We start from the raw sequence: 10610 nt of genomic DNA, 5'->3' as shown, positions 1-10610 counted from the left end.
ACAAAATAATAGCGCCCATAGTGAGAGCAATAGAAAACTAACATAGAGTAAGATGTAGTACTAACACCAAACTGTATCAACTAGGACCCACTAATTGTATAAGGTGGTGGGTTGTAGTGTATCATATATATATTGAGAAATAAAGATTTAAAAAAAAAAAAAAAAACAGAGTCCCGACCAGAGATGGAAGCGACGCTTTTATTAGATCAAAACCAATCGGTCGGCACGTCCGGTCCGTTTGCCTTCGTGACTCTGATTAACTTTGGGCTGATCGCACAGTTCTCGTACCGGCGACTCATCTTCCAAATGTCTGCTTTATCAACTGTCGATGGTAGGTTCTGCGCCTACAATGGTTGTAACGGGGAACGGGGAATCAGGGGTCGATTCAGGAGATGGAGCCTGAGAAACGGCTACCACATCCAAGGAAGGCAGCAGGCGCGCAAATTACCCACTCCCGGCCTGGGGAGGTAGTGACGAAAAATAACGACATGGGACCCATCAGAGGCCCCATAATCAGAATGAGTACACTTTATATCCTTTAATGAGTATCTATTGGAGGGCAAGTCTGGTCCAAGCAGAAGGAACTGACGGAAGCGCACCACCAGGAGTGGAGCATGCGGCTTAATTTGACTCAACATGGGAGACCTCACAAGGCCCGGACACCGGAAGGATTGACAAATTGATAGCTCTTTCTTGATTCGGTGGGTGGTGGTGCATGGCCGTTCTTAGTTGGTGGAGCGATTTGTCTGGTTAATTCCGATAACGAACGAGACTCTAGCCTGCTAACTAGTCGCGTGCCATCCCTCGTGCTGTCAGCAATTACTTTTCTTCTTAGAGGGGCAGGCGGCTTCTAGCTGCACGAGATTGAGCAATAACAGTTCTGTGATGCCCTTAGATGTTCTGGGCCGCACACGCGCTACACTGAAGGAATCAGCGTGTCTTCCTAGGCCGAAAGGTCGGGGTAACCCGCTGAACCTCCTTCGTGGTAGGGATTGGGGCTTGCAGTTCTTCCCCATGAACGAGGAATTCCCAGTAGGCGCGAGTCATAAGCTCGCGTTGATTACGTCCCTGCCTTTTGTACACACCACCCGTCGCTACTACCAATTTAATGATTTAGTGAGGTCTTCGGACTGGTATGCGGCATCGACTCTGTCGTTGCCGATGCTACCGGAAAGATGACCAAACTTGATCATTTAGAGGAAGTAAAAGTCGCAAGAAGGTGTCTATTGGTGAACCTGTGGAAGGATCATTACCGACTAGACTGCATGTATTTCGATGTGCGTGTCGTGTCGCGCTACACGCTACCTGTACGGCAGCAGCCGTGCGCCGCGTGCAGAACTACGCGTGCTTCTCAAACCTAATGGAAATGTGGTGTGGTACGAGCGCCGAAGCTCTGGAGCGGCTGGCCTGCGGCACCTGGCGCCTAGCGCCGGTTTAGAATGACGTTTGCACGAGTGCCTGTCTGCTCCAGTGTGGAGCCGTACGACACCCATTGGCCCTGAGGCCGTTACAGCCTCAGTCCCGCCTATGCAACTGTTTTGAAAGAGACAGTGGAAACTAAACAAAGGTCACCCAGGACGGTGGATCACTCGGCTCGTGGGTCGATGAAGAACGCAGCAAATTGCGCGTCGACATTTGAACTGCAGGACACATGAACATCGACGTTTTGAACGCACATTGCGGTCCATGGATTCCTTTCCTGGGTCACGTGTGGCTGAGGGTCGGCTACGTATACTGAAGCACGGCGTTTGCCTCGCTTCGGAGACCTGGGAGTGCCGTGGCCGCCTATGGGGCCGGCCGCGTCTCTTTAAACGTGCGTTGCTTGCCCGTCGCCAGGCGGTTTGCATACCAGTACTGTCTCGGTAGCGTGCACAACTGGCTGGCGGTGTGGCGTGCGACACCTCGTACAACGACCACAGTGCAGGCGAGACTCCGCGTTGCATTTAAGCATATTACTAAGCGGAGTAAAAGAAACTATCAAGGATTCCCCCAGTAGCGGCGAGCGAACAGGGAAGAGTCCAGCACCGAAACCCGCAGGCTTCGGCCTGTCGTGGCATGTGGTGTTTGGGAGGGTTCACTACCATGACGCCTCGCACTGAGCCCAAGTCCAACTTGAATGCAGCCATGGCTCGTAGTGGCCAGTGCGAGCGTCGGCGGGACCTCTCCTTCAAGTTGGGTTGCTTGAGAGTGGAGCGCCAAGTGGGTGGTAAACTCCATCTGAGACTAAATATAACCACGAGACCGATGGCGAACAAGTACCATGAGGGAAAGTTGAAAAGAACTTTAAAGAGAGAGTTCAAAAGTACGTGAAACCATTCTGGGGTAAACATGAGAAGTCTAAAAGGTCAAACGGGTGAGTTTCACTCCCATCCAGCCACTGACCTCCGCCCTCGGCAGATGGGGCCGGCGGCCCGAGCGGAGCAATACGTGGCGGGGTCGTGTCTGGTTGCCTTTCCACTCGCCGCAGGCTGGGACCGTTCCGGTGTGTGGTGGGCCGTACTTCTCCCCTACTAGGACGTCGAAACCCGCTGGGTGCTGGCCTATGGCCTGGGTGCGCAGCCTGTCTTTTAGCGGGCCTCGTTTTGCGTCCGTTGGGAAGAGCCCCGGTGTCCTGGCTGGCTGCTCGGTGGTATATCGGAAGAAGTCGATTCGCCCCTTTGGGCACTCGGGCTCCCAGGAAGTGCGCAGGGTTCTTCCCAGATGACGAACCTACCTAGCCTGGGCCCAGACCTGTGTCGCTGTTGGCTCCGGATGCTCTCGGCCGAAACAATCGCTCCCGTCAGCGGCGCATCAACTTTGGACAGTTTCACGAGCCGTCTTGAAACACAGACCAAGGAGTCTAACATGTGCGCGAGTCATTGGGCTGTACGAAACCTAAAGGTGTAATGTAAGTGAGGGTCTCGCCTTGCGCGGGGTGAGGGAGGATGGGGCTTCGCCGCCCTTTACAGGGCGGCAGCCTCCGCACTCCCGGGGCGTCTCGTCCTCATCGCAAGGTGAGGCGCACCTAGAGCATACACGTTGGGACCCGAAAGAGGGTGAGCTGTGCCTGGCCAGGACGAAGTCAGGGGAAACCCTGATGGAGGTCCGTAGCGATTCTGACGTGTAAATCGATCGTCAGAGCTGGGTATAGGGGCGAAAGACTAATCGAACCATCTACTAGCTGGTTCCCTCCGAAGTTTCCCTCAGGATAGCTGGTGCTTGTACGAGTCTCATCCAGTAAAGTGAATGATTAGAGGCCTTGGGGCCGAAGCGACCTCAACCTATTCTCAAACTTCAAATGGGTGAGATCTCTGGCTTGCTTGATAAGATGCCGCGAGTGAACGACTTGGATCGGAGTCCCAAGTTGGCCACATTCGGTAAGCAGAACTGGCGCTGTGGGATGAACCAAACGCCGAGTTAAGGCGCACGAATTGACGCTCATGGGAAACCATGAAAGGCGTTGGTTTCTTAAGACAGCAGGACGTTGGCCATGGAAGTCGGAATCCGCTAAGGAGTGTGTAACAACTCACCTGCCGAAGCAACTAGCCCTGAAAATGGATGGCGCTGAAGCGTCGTGCCTATACTCGGCCGTCAGTTTGGTAGTCATAGGCGGTCCCTGCAACTGGCCGCGAAGCCCTGACAAGTAGGAGAGTCGCGGCGGTATGCGCAGAAGGGTGTGGGAGTGAGCCTGCCTGGAGCCGCCGTCGGTGCAGATCTTGGTGGTAGTAGCAAATACTCCAGCGAGGCCCTGGAGGGCTGACGCGGAGAAGGGTTTCATGTGAACAGCCGTTGCACACGAGTCAGTCGATCCTAAGCTCTAGGAGAAATCTGATGTTGATGGGGCCAGACATAGCATGATGCACTTTGTGCTGGCCCCGTTGGGCGAAAGGGAATCTGGCTCCTATTCCGGAACCCGGCAGCGGAACCGATACAAGTCGGGCGCCTCTTTTAGAGATGCTCGTCAGGGTAACCCAAAAGGATCCGCAGACGCCGTCGGGAGACCGGGGAAGAGTTTTCTTTGCTGCATGAGCGTTCGAGTTCCGTGGAATCCTCTAGCAGGAAGATATGGTTTGGAACGCGAAGAGCACCGCAGTTGCGGTGGTGTCCCGATCTTCCCCTCAGACCTTGAAAATCCGGGAGAAGGCCACGTGGAGGTGTTGCGCCAGTTTGTACCCATATCTGCAGCAGGTCTCCAAGGTGAAGAGCCTCTAGTCGATAGAATAATGTAGGTAATGGAAGTCGGCAAACTGGATCCGTAACTTCGGGATAAGGATTGGCTCTGAGGATCGGGGTGTGTCGGGCTTGGTTGGGTAGTGGGTTAGCTCTAACATGCCGGGCCTGGGCGAGGTGAGTGCCATAGGGGTGCTGGTAAGTGCAGGCATTTAGTGCGGGCATGGTTTTCTCTCGCCGTTGGTTGGCCTCGTGCTGGCTGGTGGTGCAGGATGCGCGCGCCTGCGCGGAGTTCGCGCCCCGGTGCTTCAACCTGCATGCAGGATCAGAGCTCGGTCCCATGCCTTGGCCTCCCACGGATCTTCCTTGCTGCAAGGCCGCATCCGCCATAGCGTGCTCCTCCGGAGGCGCGCGGGTGCGCGGATTCTCTTCAGCCGCCATTCAACGATCAACTCAGAACTGGCACGGACTGGGGGCATCCGACTGTCTAATTAAAACAAAGCATTGCGATGGCCCTAGCGGGTGTCGCTGCAATGTGGTTTCCACCCATTGGACTTCACATCCGCGGCCGCGACGTATTGTGCCTGTGTGCCCTGATGTGTTGTCCCTGAGGGGACACCCAAGAGTAACGGCTTTTCCGAGGGGTGTAGGTTCGATCGCGGTCTGCAGTTCCAACTTTGCTCACTGAACCTGGCACCACTTGAGCTGTGGCTCATCGTCTGTTGGGTGCCCTTCAGTAGGTTTGCTAAGCTCGTCTGTCGCCCGTGTGGTCTTTAAGCTGGTGACTCTTTTTTTTGTAGGAAGGGGCCCCACGGGTATGGGCGCGCTGCATCCCTAATCCCACGTCATTGGGGCTTCTCCCCTTTGGCGTCCCCACCACCGGGGTTGGGTGGCAATATGAGGTCTGCTGGGTCAGTCGTGGACCTGCGGCGCTTGACTCCTGGGCTTGCTTGGTTGACGTCGCGCTGTGGGGCTGACTTGGGTGGTCGCTTCTCACCGTTGCCTGTGTCGGCTTGGACTTGCCCCGGGTGGGAGTCGCGTCGATGGGTGGGTCTGTCTGCTCTGACATGCGACTCCTGCCTAGTGCTCTGAACATGTCAACGCTCAGAAATTCAAGCAAGCTTGGGTAAACGGCCTGGGAGTAACCGATGACACTCTTAGTGTAGCCAAATGCCTCGTCATCTAATTAGTGACGCGCATGAATGGATTAACGAGATTCCTGCTGTCCCTATCTAGTAGCTCTGGCTGTCTCATGCTGTGGATTCACGGTTGATGTGGGCCCATGGTTGGAAATAAGCAGCAGGGGAAGGATGCCTCTCGACCATCTTAGCCTCTGCTTCCCAAGTGCCCCTGTCCGCCTTCTCGTGGTGGAGCTGTTGAGCCTTTGGGCGACTAAAGGGCAGGGGTGCGACGGCGTGCTGAACATCTTGTACGCTGGTTCCGGCGGCTGCATTCGTCGAGGCAGGATCCTGACCCAAGTCGGTGAAGATCACCCGCCTTGCCCTTGGAATTCTGAGGCATGATCCGCCAAGCTGGGGCGTGGTGACATGTCCCCGGTTAGGTTAGATGGGTCCAGACCCCCGAACGTCTGGGGGACTGGCCCGGCACCTGAGTAGGACCAGGTCTTTAGCTTTTGGTGGAAACTCGTCGTAGTTGGGGCCGAAGGACGGAGGGTGAATCCGCTCTCCTGGAATGTGGGGGTATTCGCCGCTAAAGGAGCGGGAGAAAACTTCAATGATGCAGCAGCCGAAGAGGACTAGTGCGCTGTCTCCATGGCGCGCTAAACCTAGCAGCTCAGTTGTTGAGAGTTCTTGGTCAAGGGGTGGGACCAGTGAGCGAGCTGTGTTTTAGCCTCCCCCCATGCCAGAGAGGTCGGTCCAGGGAAAGAGACGGGCCTCCGCTTTTTCACTCTCTAAATGTTAAATATGGCGGATAATATAGAGAGTGATGATGTGCTTGGTTGCGAGATTGCGGAGACTTTGTCTGTCACTGAGCGACACACAAGATTTCTGAAGCTGCTTGACTCAAGTATAAAGAATGGAAAAATTGGCAATTATGCCATAAACAACATCAGGGACTTTGTGGCGAGTTCGGCGATACCCCACTCCCAACTTGGGGGACGGATAATGGAGCTTGAACATGAAAACGAACGCTTGAGAAGTCAGCCCGTAAGTGCGGTTGCAGCTGCCCCTGTGGGCAACGCGCCGTTGGCAAAGGAAACAATACAAAAAATATTCAGAAAACTGTTCCCACAGTATTCATTAAGCCTAAATCTGGAGAGGATATACGGGCTGTCAAGTTGGTTTTTGAAAAGTGTGTTAATCCGAAACGAGACAAAATTAAAATTAACAGCGTTAGGACGGCAAAGAATGTTCTGATAGTCGAAACTGCAACTCAAGAAGACAGCACAAAGATACTTACAAATCCTCAATTAGCGGAGAATGTTAAATGCGAACCTCCGCGGAAACATCGGCCGTTGATGTGCCTTTACGACGACCCAACTCATCTAAGTGCGGATGATTTGTTGGACGCAATATCTATTCAGAACTTTGATGTATCAATGACCCGGGTAGAATTTGATGACCAATTTAAGTTGAAATTCAAAGTTGGCCCGCGAGAGAAACTGACTGTTCACCATGTGGTGAGGTTTCTCCCGAGCTGTGGAAACTCTTGACATGAATAGGAAGTGGGATACTCTGCTGTTAATGTCAAAGATTATCTCGCAGTACCTAGATGTACCAAATGTCACGATTTGAACCATACGAATAAATTTTGCATGGAAACTCAAGTCATATGTGCCCATTGTGGGCAGATTGGACACGACAAAAAAGACTGTAAAAGTAAGGATCGCCAACCTTTATGTATACCATGTAGCAAGAGAGGCCGCAAATGTGGGGGAGTCAAGGAGTGTTCCACTTACAAAATGTTCCTGGATAGGATAATTCAAAGAACTGATTATGGCGACCATTGAAATTCCGAAACGGAAATCTCCAAGTAAAATTAAACGAGATGCAGAGCAGGGGAAACTAATGTCTAAAGCTCTCTCCACAGGTTCGTTGGCTGATCCAGAGTGTCTCTCCGGATCAGCTGGCTGTCGGACAGTGGAGGTTGGAGTTCAGACGGTGGACGATCTGGAGGCGGGTGTCAACCGCCTGTCGATCCAGCCGTCGACCTCCGTAGAAGAAGAATCAATGAAAGGTTTTAAGGAAGACGAAGACGCTTCACAGGTCACTGCCCTTGTAACCGGAGGTGGTGGCAGTAATTGTGATGGAGATGGACATGTAAAAGATGTAAATAGTGTAGATAAAAGTAGTCTAGTTGAAGTAGACAAAGAAGGAAAATCTGGTGGAGGGAACTTGTATAGTCAAGTAGATCCTAAAAATGCATATAAAGATTTGGAGGATTTGGTGTGGCTGTCAAGGCTCGAGGAGCCTTTGTTACTTACTATGGTATTGAGGCATCTGGTCAGGAAGGGACACCCCCAACGGTGAAGACGTTACATATCCGGCTCTGGAAGACATAGATTGTATTCAGCTGTCTGCTGCAAACATTCCGTCCGATATTGATCAATTACAGGAATTAGTTGTGAAAGTCTTTGAAAGGCGTGGTCGGAAATTTGACGCTGAAATGATTTTCAAGGATATGGTTAAAATGTATGGTCGAAATGTTACTGACCTTTCGAAGCCTTGGCCCGCCAGTCGTTTGAACGTCTTTTATCCACCTGGGTAATTGGGAGATTTAGGATGTTGCAAATCAATGCTATGCGTAGCTATATGGTTACGCAGGAATTGCGTAAGGTGGCGGAATATGAACAGCTGGGTATTATCATGATACAGGAACCAGCTTCCTGCGCTGGTCGAATCACTAGTTTTCCGGCGGCCGCGCAGGTGACGTTCTCTGGTGAGAACCCCATGTGTGCGGTTGTTGTCCTAAACAAGTTAATCAGATTAACTGTACTGACTCAGTTTTGCAATGAACACATAACTGTGGTCCAAACAAATACGTTGACACACATACTGTTTATTGTGAATGTATACTGTCAGTTTCGACAGGATATTGTTACATTTTTGGACCAGCTAGGATGGATTTTAAGGGCTTTAGCAGGTCAGTCAATTATAATCTGTATGGATAGAAATGCCAAGTTCCCGATGTGGCACAGTCTGGAGCGGGACGATCGGAGCTCAGAGTTGGAAGATTTAATAATGGAGGCGCATCTGATAGTCCTGAATCAACCTGGGTACCCACCTACCTTCTCTGGAAGGGCCGGTGCGGTCTCCAACATTGATGTAACACTTGCCACTCTGGATGCTGCGCCCCATGTGCTCCAGTGGTGTGTCTCCAAAAATGTTACAATTAGTGATCACAATTGTATATTTTTTGATTATGAGACGGAGGTTACAGAAGATCTCGGGGACTTGGTCGAGCGATACAATTATGCAAAGACGAATTGGGATAGACTGGCGCAGGAGTTCCGTCCTCCAGAGCTGGACACGGAAATTGTAGATGTGGATGGTGCAGTGGGAGACCTGTTGGTTTCTATTGAAACAGCTGTTGCTGCTTCTGTTCCACGCGTCGTGAGATACGTTCGCAAACAGGCGACTCCGTGGTCCCCTGAACTGACTGCGCTTAAGCGGTCTGTCAGGCGGGCGCGGCGTAACTATCAGAGGAGTTTTGCCCAGGACGCGCGACAGTATCACCTGAGGATATACAGAAGGTTAAAAGAGAGATATATTAATATGGTACCGTCTACAAGAAGACTGTCCTGGGAGACATTTGTTAAGGACCAGTTGGGGATGGACCCTTGGGGCATCCCCTATAAACTGGTCCGGGAGAAAATCAGGTCTCCGACCACGCTGTCTGCCCTGCGATTGGACGGAGGAAGGTACACCACGACTTGGGAGGAGACAGCGAGAGTGTTGTTGCATACCTTGCTACCCGATGACATAGATGATGAAGATACTGAGGATCAGCGGGGAATACGCCAGGGACTGCTGGAGCAATATGTCAGTGAGATTGCAGTCTACCCCTTCTCTGCTGAGGAGGTGGTGGCTGCGCTTCATACGTTTTCAAGGCGCATGGCTCCAGGTCCAGATCGCATTCCAGCTGAGATCCTGCAGTTCCTGGCCCCACAGCTGGCTCCTGTGCTCGTCAAAATATATAACGTGTGTTTGGAATGCGGTGTGTATCTGACCCAATGGAAGATCGCAGAGGTGGTTATAATTAAGAAGGGACCTGAAAAGGATCCACAACTGGCAAAGTCGTATAGACCGATTTGTTTATTAGATGTTCTGGGCAAGGCCTTTGAGAAGTTGCTGGTCGACAGACTGCAAAGTCACCGAGTGCTGTATGGCATGAGTGATCGGCAGTTCAGGTTCCGAAAGTGTCGCTCCACACAAGATGCGATCAATGAGGTCACTCGGACTGTCCCCTCAGCCAGGGCGACATACGTTCTGGGGATCATGGTGGACATCTCAGGGGCCTTCGATAACCTGTGGTGGCTGGCGCTCTTCTCCCGTCTTCAGGAGATGGGGTGTCCTGGTCTGCTGTATGGTTGTCTGGGGGCCTACAGTGATGGAAGGCTTGCTAGGATTACTGCCCATGGCACTGTGGTATCCAAGTGGATATCCCAGGGTTGTCCCCAGGGATCAGTGTTGGGCCCAGTGTTTTGGGATATTATGATGGAGCCTCTGCTGACCACCTTGCAGAGGGATGCTTCAGTGTTGGGGGTAGTTGCCTACGTGGACGATCTTGTGGTACTGGTTGAAGGAAACAGTCGCATGGCAATTGAAGAACGTACAAGAGAGGCCATTGCTATATTGCTCAGTTGGTGCGGACAATCCAAACTGATGGTGGCACATTAGAAATCGGTGTATATGATGCTTAAAGGAAAGTTAAATAGAGACCCTACTGTACAGATTAACAATGTGGCAGTCTCTAGGAAGAGATCTGCAAGATACCTTGGAGTGTACCTAGATGAACGATGGAACTTTACAGAGCATATTGAGCAAGTGGGCATCAAGTCCATGGCTCTGTTTAACAAGTTAATTACAATTGGACTAAGACGTTTTCACCTACCAGCAAAGGCCATTCATATGTATCACAACTGCTTACTGGCTCCAGTGGTTGGGTATGGAGCAAATGTGTGGGCTCACAGGTTAGCCCTGGTGAGGCCGGCGATGCAGATTATACGAATACCGAGGAATGTGCTGATACGGTGAGTGGGTGCCTTCGGCACCAGTCCTGTTGATGCATTACTAGTTATAATGGGGCTATGTCCTTTAGACTTAATAATACGGCAATATGCCGCTATCTACTGGTTACACAAAGGAGAAATTGACCGTGTTTGTCATATTGTGGGCATGCCCCTGGTAACTGTAAAAGATATTAAAAACCGTCTGTTGGATCTGTGGCAGGAGGAGTGGGATCGCTCTGAGACTGGACGCAGAGTGTATTCATACTTG

General features: G+C 51.8%; 1 non-coding gene across 1 annotated transcript; it reads left to right on the top strand.

Annotated features, from left to right (window-relative positions):
* Nucleotides 1-1569: 1569 nt before the first annotated feature.
* On the top strand, nt 1570-1724 carry LOC124790878. Its single transcript, XR_007016352.1, has one exon. It is a non-coding gene; the product is annotated as a 5.8S ribosomal RNA (ribosomal RNA).
* Nucleotides 1725-10610: the final 8886 nt, after the last annotated feature.

Source organism: Schistocerca piceifrons, chromosome 3 (assembly GCF_021461385.2).
Source record: "Schistocerca piceifrons isolate TAMUIC-IGC-003096 chromosome 3, iqSchPice1.1, whole genome shotgun sequence".
Taxonomy (NCBI): Eukaryota; Metazoa; Arthropoda; class Insecta; order Orthoptera; family Acrididae; genus Schistocerca; species Schistocerca piceifrons.
The sequence above is the reverse complement of the archived record's forward strand: the minus strand, read 5'-3'. Positions and strand labels throughout refer to the sequence as shown.